The following is a 10,138-nucleotide window of genomic DNA, read 5'->3' as shown; positions in this document are numbered from 1 at the left end:
ATTCTGACTGGTGTGAGATGATATCTCATTGTAGTTTTGATTTGCATTTTTCTAATGAGTAAAGATGTTGAGCATCCTTTCATGTGTTTGTTGGCAGTCTGTATATCTTCTGTGGAGAAATGTCTATTTAGGTCTTCTGCCCATTTTTGGATTGAGTTGTTTGGTTTTTTGTTATTGAGCTGCATGAGCTGCTTATAAATTTTGGAGATTAATCCTTTGTCAGTTGCTTCATTTGCAAATATTTTCTCCCATTCTGAGGGTTGTCTTTTGGTCTTGTTTATGGTTTCCTTTGCTGTGCAAAAGCTTTTCAGTTTCATTAGGTCCCATGTGTTTATTTTTGTCTTTATTTCCATTACTCTAGGAGGTGGGTCAAAAAGGATCTTGCTGTGAATTATGTCATAGAGTGTTCTGCCGATGTTTTCCTCTAAGAGTTTGATAGTGTCTGGCCTTACATTTAGGTCTTTAATCCATTTTGAGCTTATTTTTGTGTATGGTGTTAGGGAGTGATCTAATCTCATCCTTTTACATGTCCCTGTCCAGTTTTCCCAGCACCACTTATTGAAGAGACTGTCCTTTCTCCACTGTACATTCCTGCCTCCTTTATCAAAGATAAGGTGACCATATGTGCGTGGGTTTATCTCTGGGCTTTCTATCCTGTTCCATTGATCTATCTTTCTGTTTTTGTGCCAGTACCACACTGTCTTGATTACTGTAGCTTTGTAGTATAGTCTGAAGTCAGGGAGCCTGATTTCTCCAGCTCCATTTTTCGTTCTCAAGATTGCTTTGGCTATTCGGGGTTTTTTGTGTTTCCATACAAATTGTGAAATTTTTGGTTCTAGTTCTGTGAAAAATCCCCGTGGTAGTTTGATAAGGATTGCATTGAATCTGTAGATTGCTTTGGGTAGTAGAGTCATTTTCACAATGTTGATTCTTCCAATCCAAGAACATGGTACATCTCTCCATCTATTTGTATCATCTTTAATTTCTTTCATCAGTGTCTTATAAGTTTCTGCATACAGGTCTTTTGTCTCCTTAGGTAGGTTTATTCCTAGATATTTTATTCTGTTTGTTGCAGTGGTAAATGGGAGTGTTTCCTTGATTTCACTTTCAGATTTTTCATCATTACTATATAGGAATGCCAGAGATTTCTGTGCATTAATTTTGTATCCTGCTACTTTACCAACTTCATTGATTAGCTCTAGTAGTTTTCTTGTAGCATCTTTAGGATTCTCTATGTATAGTATCATGTCATCTGCAAACAGTGACAGCTTTACTTCTTCTTTTCCGATTTGGATTCCTTTTATTTCCTTTTCTTCTCTGATTGCTGTGGCTAAAACTTCCAAAACTATGTTGAATAAGAGTGGTGAGAGTGGGCAACCTTGTCTTGTTCCTGATCTTAGTGGAAATGGTTTCAGTTTTTCACCATTGAGGACGATGCTGGCTGTGGGTTTGTCATATATGGCCTTTATTATGTTGAGGAAAGTTCCCTCTATGCCTACTTTCTGCAGGGTTTTTATCATAAATGGGTGTTGAATTTTGTCGAAAGCTTTCTCTGCATCTATTGAGATGATCATATGGTTTTTCTCCTTCAATTTGTTAATATGGTGTATCACGTTGATTGATTTGCGTATATTGAAGAATCCTTGCATTCCGGGAATAAACCCCACTTGATCATGGTGTATGATCCTTTTAATGTGCTGTTGGATTCTGTTTGCTAGTATTTTGTTGAGGATTTTTGCATCTATGTTCATCAGTGATATTGGCCTGTAGTTTTCTTTCTTTGTGACATCCTTGTCTGGTTTTGGTATCAAGGTGATGGTGGCCTCGTAGAATGAGTTTGGGAGTGTTCCTGCCTCTGCTATATTTTGGAAGAGTTTGAGAAGGATAGGTGTTAGCTCTTCTCTAAATGCTTGATAGAATTCGCCTGTGAAGCCATCTGGTCCTGGGCTTTTGTTTGTTGGAAGATTTTTTATCACAGTTTCAATTTCAGTGCTTGTGATTGGTCTATTCATATTTTCTATTTCTTCCTGATTCAGTCTTGGCAGGTTGTGCATTTCTAAGCATTTGTCCATTTCTTCCAGGTTGTCCATTTTATTGGCATAGAGTTGCTTGTAGTAATCTCTCATGATCTTTTGTATTTCTGCAGTGTCAGTTGTTACTTCTCCTTTTTCATTTCTAATTCTATTGATTTGAGTCTTCTCCCTTTTTTTCTTGATGAGTCTGGCTAATGGTTTATCAAGTTTGTTTATCTTCTCAAAGAACCAGCTTTTAGTTTTATTGATCTTTGCTCTCGTTTCCTTCATTTCTTTTTCATTTATTTCCGATCTGATTTTTATGATTTCTTTCCTTCTGCTAACTTTGGGATGTTTTTGTTCTTCTTTCTCTCATTGCTTTAGGTGCAAGGTTAGGTTGTTTATTCGAGATGTTTCCTGTTTCTTAAGGTAGGATTGTATTGCTATAAACTTCCCTCTTAGAACTGCTTTTGCTGCATCCCATAGGTTTTGGGGCGTCGTGTCTCCATTTTCATCTGTTTCTAGGTATTTTTTAATTTCCTTTTTGATTTCTTCAGTGATCATTTCCTTATTAAGTAGTGTATTGTTTAGCCTCCATGTGTTTGTATTTTTTACAGCTCTTTTCCTGTAATTGATATCTAGTCTCATAGCACTGTGGTCAGAAAAGATACTTGATACAATTTCAATTTTCTTAAATTTACCAAGGCTTGATTTGTGACCCAAGATATGATCTATCCTGGAGAATGTTCCATGAGCACTTGAGAAAAATGTGTATTCTGTTGTTTTTGGATGGAATGTCCTATAAATATCAATTAAGTCCATCTTGTTTAATGTATCATTTAAAGCTTGTGTTTCCTTATTTATTTTCATTTTGCATGATCTGTCCGTTGGTGAAAGTGGGGTGTTAAAGTCCCCTACTATGAGTGTGTTACTGTCGATTTCTCCTTTTATGGCTGTTAGTATTTGCCTTATGTATTGAGGTGCTCCTATGTTGGGTGCCTAAATATTTACAATTGTTATATCTTCTTCTTGGATCGATCCCTTGATCATTATGTAGTGTCCTTCTTTGTCTCTTCTAGTAGTCTTTATTTTAAAGTCTATTTTGTCTGATATGAGAATTGCTACTCCAGCTTTCTTTTGGTTTCCATTTGCATGGAATATCTTTTTCCATCCCCTTACTTTCAGTCTGTATGTGTCTCTAGGTCTGAAGTGGGTCTCTTGTAGACAGTATATATGTGGGTCTTGTTTTTGTATCCATTCAGCCAATCTGTGTTTTTTGGTGGGAGCATTTAGTCCATTTCCATTGAAGGTAATTATCAATATGTATGTTCCTATTCCCATTTTCTTAATTGTTTTGGGTTCGTTATTGTAGGTCTTTTCCTTCTGTTGTGTTTCTTGCCTAGAGAAGTTCCTTTAGCATTTGTTGTAAAGCTGGTTTGGTGGTGCTGAACTCTCTCAGCTTTTGCTTGTCTGTAAACGTTTTAAGTTCTCCATCAAATCTGAATGAGATCCTTGCTGGGTAGAGTAATCTTGGTTGCAGGTTTTTCTCCTTCATCACTTTAATTATGTCCTGCCACTCCCTTCTGGCTTGTAGAGTTTCTGCTGAGAGATCAGCTGTTATCCTGATGGGGATTCCCTTGTGTGTTATTTGTTGTTTTTCCCTTGCTGCTTTTAATATGATTTCTTTGTGTTTAATTTTTGACAGTTTGATTAATATGTGTCTTGGCGTATTTCTCCTTGGATTTACTCTGTATGGGACTCTCTGTGCCTCCTGGACTTGATTAACTATTTCGTTTCCCATGTTAGGGAAGTTTTCAACTGTAATCTCTTCAAATATTTTCTCAGTCCCTTTCTTTTTCTCTTCTTCTTCTGGAACCCCTATAATTCGAATGTTGGTGCGTTTAATGTTGTCCCAGAGGTCTCTGAGACTGTCCTCTGTTCTTGTCATTCTTTTTTCTTTATTTTGCTCTGTAGCAGTTATTTCCAGTATTTTATCTTCCAGGTCACTTATCCGTTCTTCTGCCTCAGTTATTCTGCTATTGATCCCATCTAGAGTATTTTTCATTTCATTTATTGTGTTTTTAATCGATGCTTGATTGATCTTTAGTTCTTCTAGGTCCTTGTTAACTGTTTCTTGCATTTTGTCTATTCTATTTCCAAGATTTTGGATCTTGGAAATAGAATCTTGGATCATCTTTACTATCATTATTCTGAATTCTTTTTCAGGTAGACTGCCTATTTCCTCTTCATTTGTTAGGTCTGGTGGGTTTTTATCTTGCTCCTTCTCCTGCTGTGTGTTTTTCTGTCTTCTCATTTTGCTTATGTTACTGTGTTTGGGGTCTCCTTTTTGCAGGCTGCAGGTTCGTAGCTCCCGTTGTTTTTGGTGTCTCTCCCCAGTGGCTAAGGTTGGTTCAGTGGGTTGTGTAGGCTTCCTGGTGGAGGAGCCTAGTGCCTGTGTTCTGGTGGATGAGGCTGGATCTTGTCTTTCTGGTGGGCAGGTCCACGTCTGGTGGTGTGTTTTGGGGTGTCTGCGGACTTTTTATGATTTTAGGCAGCCTCTCTGCTAATGGGTGGCATTGTGTTCCTGTCTTGCTAGTTGTTTGGCATAGGGTGTCCAGCACTGTAGCTTGCTGGTCGTTGAGTGAAGCTGGGTGCTGGTGTTTAGATGGAGATCTCTGGAAGATTTTCGCCATTTGATATTATGTGGAGCTGGGAGGTCTCTTGTGGACCAGTGTCCTGAAGTTGGCTCTCCCACCTCAGAGGCACAGCACTGACTCCTGGCTCCTCAATTTGGGATGATTTGTTGTCTATTCATGTATTCCACAGATGCAGAGTACATCAAGTTGATTGTGGAGATTTAATCCACTGTTTCTGAGGCTGCTGGGAGAGATTTCCCTTTCTCTTCTTTGTTCCCACAGCTCCCGGGTCTCAGCTTTGGATTTGGCCCCGCCTCTGCGTGTAGGTCGCCGGAGGGCGTCTGTTCTTCCCTCAGACAGGACAGGGTTAAAGGAGCAGCCGCTTCGGGGACTCTGGCTCACTCAGGCCGGTGGGGAGGGAGGGGCACGGGGTGCGGGGCGAGCCTGCAGCGGCAGAGGTCGGCGTGACGTTGCACCAGCCCGAGGCGCGCCGTGCGTTCTCCCAGGGAAGCCGTCTCTGGATCCCGGGACCCCGGCAGTGACGGGCTGCACAGGCTACCGGAAGGGCGGCGTGGACAGTGACCTGCGCTCGCACACAGGCCTCTTGGCGGCGGCAGCAGCAGCCCCAGCGTCCCACGCCTGTCTCTGGGCTCCGCGCTTTCAGCCGCAGCTCGCGCCCGTCTGTGGGGCTCCTTTAAGCAGCGCTCTTAATCCCCTCTCCTCGCGCACCAGGAAACCAAGAGGGAAGAAAAAGTCTCTTGCCTCTTCGGCAGCTCCAGAATTTTCCCGGACTCCCTCCCGGCTAGCTGTGGCGCATTAGCCCCCTTCAGGCTGAGTTCTCGCCGCCAGCCCCAGTCCTCTCCCTGCGCTCTGACCGAAGCCCGAGCCTCAGCTTTTAGATTACCTTTTTAAATTGAAGTATAGTTGGTTTACAATGTTGTACTAGTTTCAGGTGTACAGCAAAGTGATTCAGTTATAGATGTATATATATATATATATATATATATATATATATATATGTGTGATTCTTTTCCATTATAGGTTATTATAAGATAATGAGTATAGTTCCCTGCTCTATACAGTAGGTCCTTGTTGTTAATGTATTTTATATATAGTGGTGTGTATCTGTTAATCCCAAACTCCTGATTTATCACCCCCCCTTTCCCCTTTGGTAACCATAAGTTTGTTTTCTATGTCCCTGAGCCTGTTTCTGTCTTATAAATAAGTTCACTTGTATCATTTTTTTCTTAGATTCCACATATAAGTGATATATAATATTTTTGTCTGACTTCACTTTGTATGATAATCTCTGGGTCCATCCATGTTGCTGCAGATGACATTACTTCATTCTTTTTTATGGCTGAGTAATATATTTATATAATATATACATATATTATATATATATATATAAATATATACCACAGCTCCTTTATCCATTCAGCTGTCGATGGACACTTAGGTTGCTTCCATGTCTTGGCTATTATAAATGGTGCTGCTGTGAACATTGGGGTGCATGTGTCTTTTCGAATTAGAGTTTTTGTCTTTTCCGGATATATGCCCAGTAGTGGGATTGCTGGGTCATATGGTAGTTCTATTTTTAGTTTTTTAAGGAACCTCCATACTGTTCTCCATAGTGGCTGTATCAATTTACATTCCCACCAACAGTGTAGGAGGGTTCCCTTTTCTCCACACCCTCTCCAGCATTTATTGTTTGTAGATTTTTTGATGATGGCCATTCTGACTGGTTTGAGGTGATACTTCGTTGTAGTTTTGATGTGCATTTCTCTAATAATTAGCAATGGTGAGCAACAGATTACTTTTTGAACATGTTTAAACAGGGTTAAAAACAGGGATTGTATGGGGAGAAAAGCACACACCTTTTTAAACCTATTTTTCAAGAGCAAGGTAGGGCCTCGTACAGCTTTAACTAGATTCAAGGATTGGCACATTTAAGCTTGGAGTTGAGAAACTATCCTGATTTAGAAGAAAGCACCTGTGAAAGTTGAATATTGGATTGTAACTATGAGTATTTTCCAGAAACACCTGTCTGCTTTTGCTCTAAAATAAATCAGTTAAGACTTAAACATTCTGCAGCCAAATCAGTGGTCACTGGAGGTGGGGGGAGGATTACAAAGGGACACGAGGAAACTGAAGGGGGTGATGGGCATTTTCACTCTCTTGATTGTGGTGATGGGTTCATAAGTGTGTAAAGATATGTCAAAACTCATCAAGATGTACACTTTTGATACGAAATGTGGTTTATCATATATCAATTATACTTCAATAAGGCAGTTTTTAAAAATAACTTCTGCAGCCTATGGTACAGCTAGTATTGAAGTGTCCAAGTGCTCCTTCATCACCCAAAGTCCTAGTCTGATCTCCCAGGCTTCAGTCAGGACTCACACAAACTTGGGTCATGGGTCCAGATGCCTGTGGGCATTTACAGTGATGGCAGGCAGAGGGGTGTCTTTGATGGGAAAAGGGAGTTGCTTCTGTATTACTCTGTTTTGATTCTTTTCTGGGCCAGTTTGTATCAGCAACTGTGAACTGCTTCCTTTCAATAGTTTGTTATTATCATGTGAGTTTCCACTTTTTAATAAAAAATTTTAATACAAAATTAGGACATTTATTGTAAACATTCAAAAATTGAAATAAGAATACTCCTAATCCATTTCCCAGATGAAATGCTGACAATTTGATGTACATCCTTCCAGACTTTATAGAGAGGTGTGTATGTGTGCACGTGCACGTGTGTCCACCATGCATGTGTGTTTATATTACTTTTATTACTTTATATTACGTTTACAAAAACAAGATCACATTGCACGTTATTATCCTGCAACTTGCTTTTTATTTTTTCCTCTAAAAAGTATCATGGGCGTCCTTCCATGTCAATAAGTACACACCTACACCTCCCTCCCTCCCTTTCTTCCTTCTTTCTCTCCCCCTCCCCCTCCTACCTGTCTTCCTGGTAGGAAGTCTCCTCCCCCTCCCCCTCCTCTTCCTCCTTCATTTTTTGTTAGTTTTGGCTTGAGGCCTCTTTAAGGAAAAAGCATCGCAATAGGAATTCATAATTATCGTGCACCTATGTGCCAGGCACCATTTGGTTAATTTTCAGTGATCTGGCAGAAATTGCCAATGACATTGCTGTAGCATTGAAGCCATGGCATATGTAAAAAGCTTACTTCTTGGTACACAGTAGGTCCTCAATATTTAAAAAAAAATAAGATTGGAAGGTTAGCTCCCTATTCTGGGAGAGTATTCAAAGATGAAATATTCACAAACATTTCATTTTAAAGCCTGTGACCATCAGGGGAAGAGAGGAGAAGCAATGTCTAATTTGCTGCTGTTGCTGAAGTTGGGAAAGAGGAATTGGGAACTGAGGTTTTTAAAGGAGGCCAGTTTTTTTTTTTCTTTTGAAAACCAATTGGGTCCTCTTGAGAAAGTCAGAAAATAACTTAAATGCTTCCGAATCGAGGTGTAGAGTCCTGTCACTGGAGGGCCCGGTGAGCAAACATCGACTCTAGAGCAGAGGCTGTGGGCAGGCAAGGCAGCAAGGCCTGCAGGTCTGTTTATTTGCACTTTGCAGTGCTTGTAAATTGTTTTCCTTGATTGCCAGCGTCTGAAAAAGCAGATTTCGCATAAGGACCTCAGTTTCTGGCCTCTCTGGATGAATAGGAGGATGCGGCCACCCCAGGCCCTCCTTCCCTCACGGGGGGTTCAGATGAGGCGCTGGCCTCCGCCTCTGTTCAGTGTTTTTTGCTCCCTGAGACCATCTTGCTGTCCACTGTGATTATCTGAGTTGTAACCTCTGCTGTAGAATTTACTGCTTATTTTTGCTTTGGTGTGAGATGGAAGTGATAGCCAGTTTTGTTTTTTTTTTAATGTGAAAAATACAGCACATCAAGCACTATAAAATACCATCTGACTGTTTTCCCTCCAAATTTGAGGAGAACCTTTATTATACTTCAGGAAAGCGGAGAGATCTGGCTAAAATATAGAAACTGTTTCACTGTGTGGAAATCACCCTTATGAAGGATATGAGGCATATATTTAACCTCAAGAATTTGATGATTTTTAGTGGGCTTTGTGAGGTTAATCTGAAGTAGAAGGAAAAATTGAAGTTTTTAATAAAATCCATTTATATTGACCATAATTTTAAATGAATGACTACAAATGCATCTGTTAATACTGTAAGTCAGCAAAAAGTTTTATTAAAACCACTTTGCAAAAAGTCATAATGCAATTCTGAACTTCATTCCTGTGTATACATAGTTGTGACAAAATTGTGTCTAAAATGACACTGCAATAAGCAGCTTTGAACATGTTCTTTTCTTATTTTTAATTCTTTCCTTAGCATGAGTTTCTAGAGCAGGTTACTAGACCAAAGGGGATGAGCATATTTTTTTGGTTCTTGGTTTGTTTTGCCAAGTTATTCTAAAAAAAGATGTAATTAATTTTCACTATCTCTAGCAAGATATGAAGGTGCCTAGTTTTTCTTTCTTCCCAAAACTCTCACAGGAATGGGTTTTTGTAATTCTTATTTATTTGTGTAAAAACTATTAAATGGGATTGTGTATCTTGAAACTAATTAAAATTTAGATGTTTGTATCAGTTAGCTGTTGTCGTATAATAAACCATCACCAAACCTAGTGGCTTAAACAAAAACCATTTATTATTTCTCACAAGTCTATAGGTTCTCAGGACTGTTCTGCTGTTCTGTGATGGCTGCATCTGATCTTGACAGGGTTTGCTCATGTGTCAGCCATCAGTTGGTGGGTTGGCTGGGGGCTGGCTGGTCTAGGATAGCTCATCTGTCACAAGAGGGCTTTTTCATGTGGCCTTTCATCCTCAAGCAGGCTAGCCCAGGATTGTCCTCATGGTATGGCAGGATTCCAGGAGAGTGAGGGCTACTTGACACCTTGTCTTAGAACTGGCACTTGGACACTTCTGCCACATTCTGTTAGGGAAAAAAAAGGCCGTCTCAAATTCAAGGGCTGGGGAAAAATAGACTCTATCTCTTGATAGCAACAACTCAAAGTCACATTACAAAGGGTGTGGATACAGGGAGGGGTGGAATATTAGGATCATTTTTTTTTTAATTTATTTTTTTTTTTGCGGTATGCGGGCCTCTCACTGTTGTGGCCTCTCCTGTTGCGGAGCACAGGCTCCAGATGCGCAGGCTCAGTGGCCACGGCTCACGGGCCTAGCCTCTCCGCAGCATGTGGGATCTTCCCGGATCGGGGCACGAACCCGTGTCCCCTGCATCGGCAGGCGGACTCTCAACCACTGCGCCACCAGGGAAGCCCTTAGGATCATTTTTGCAACTGTTATACTACAACAGTCAATAGTGTCCTTCAAACTTGCCATCTTTCAAAGCTTTATACCTGTTCCAGCAATGTACGCACTAATTAAAAAAAAATAATTAGAGGCTTTCTCAGAATCTCCTTGTAAGGGGACTTATAAACCAATTAAGAAAGTCAGTTTGTT

Source organism: Hyperoodon ampullatus (assembly GCF_949752795.1).
Source record: "Hyperoodon ampullatus genome assembly, chromosome: X".
Taxonomy (NCBI): Eukaryota; Metazoa; Chordata; class Mammalia; order Artiodactyla; family Ziphiidae; genus Hyperoodon; species Hyperoodon ampullatus.
This window is presented reverse-complemented; position numbering follows the sequence as displayed.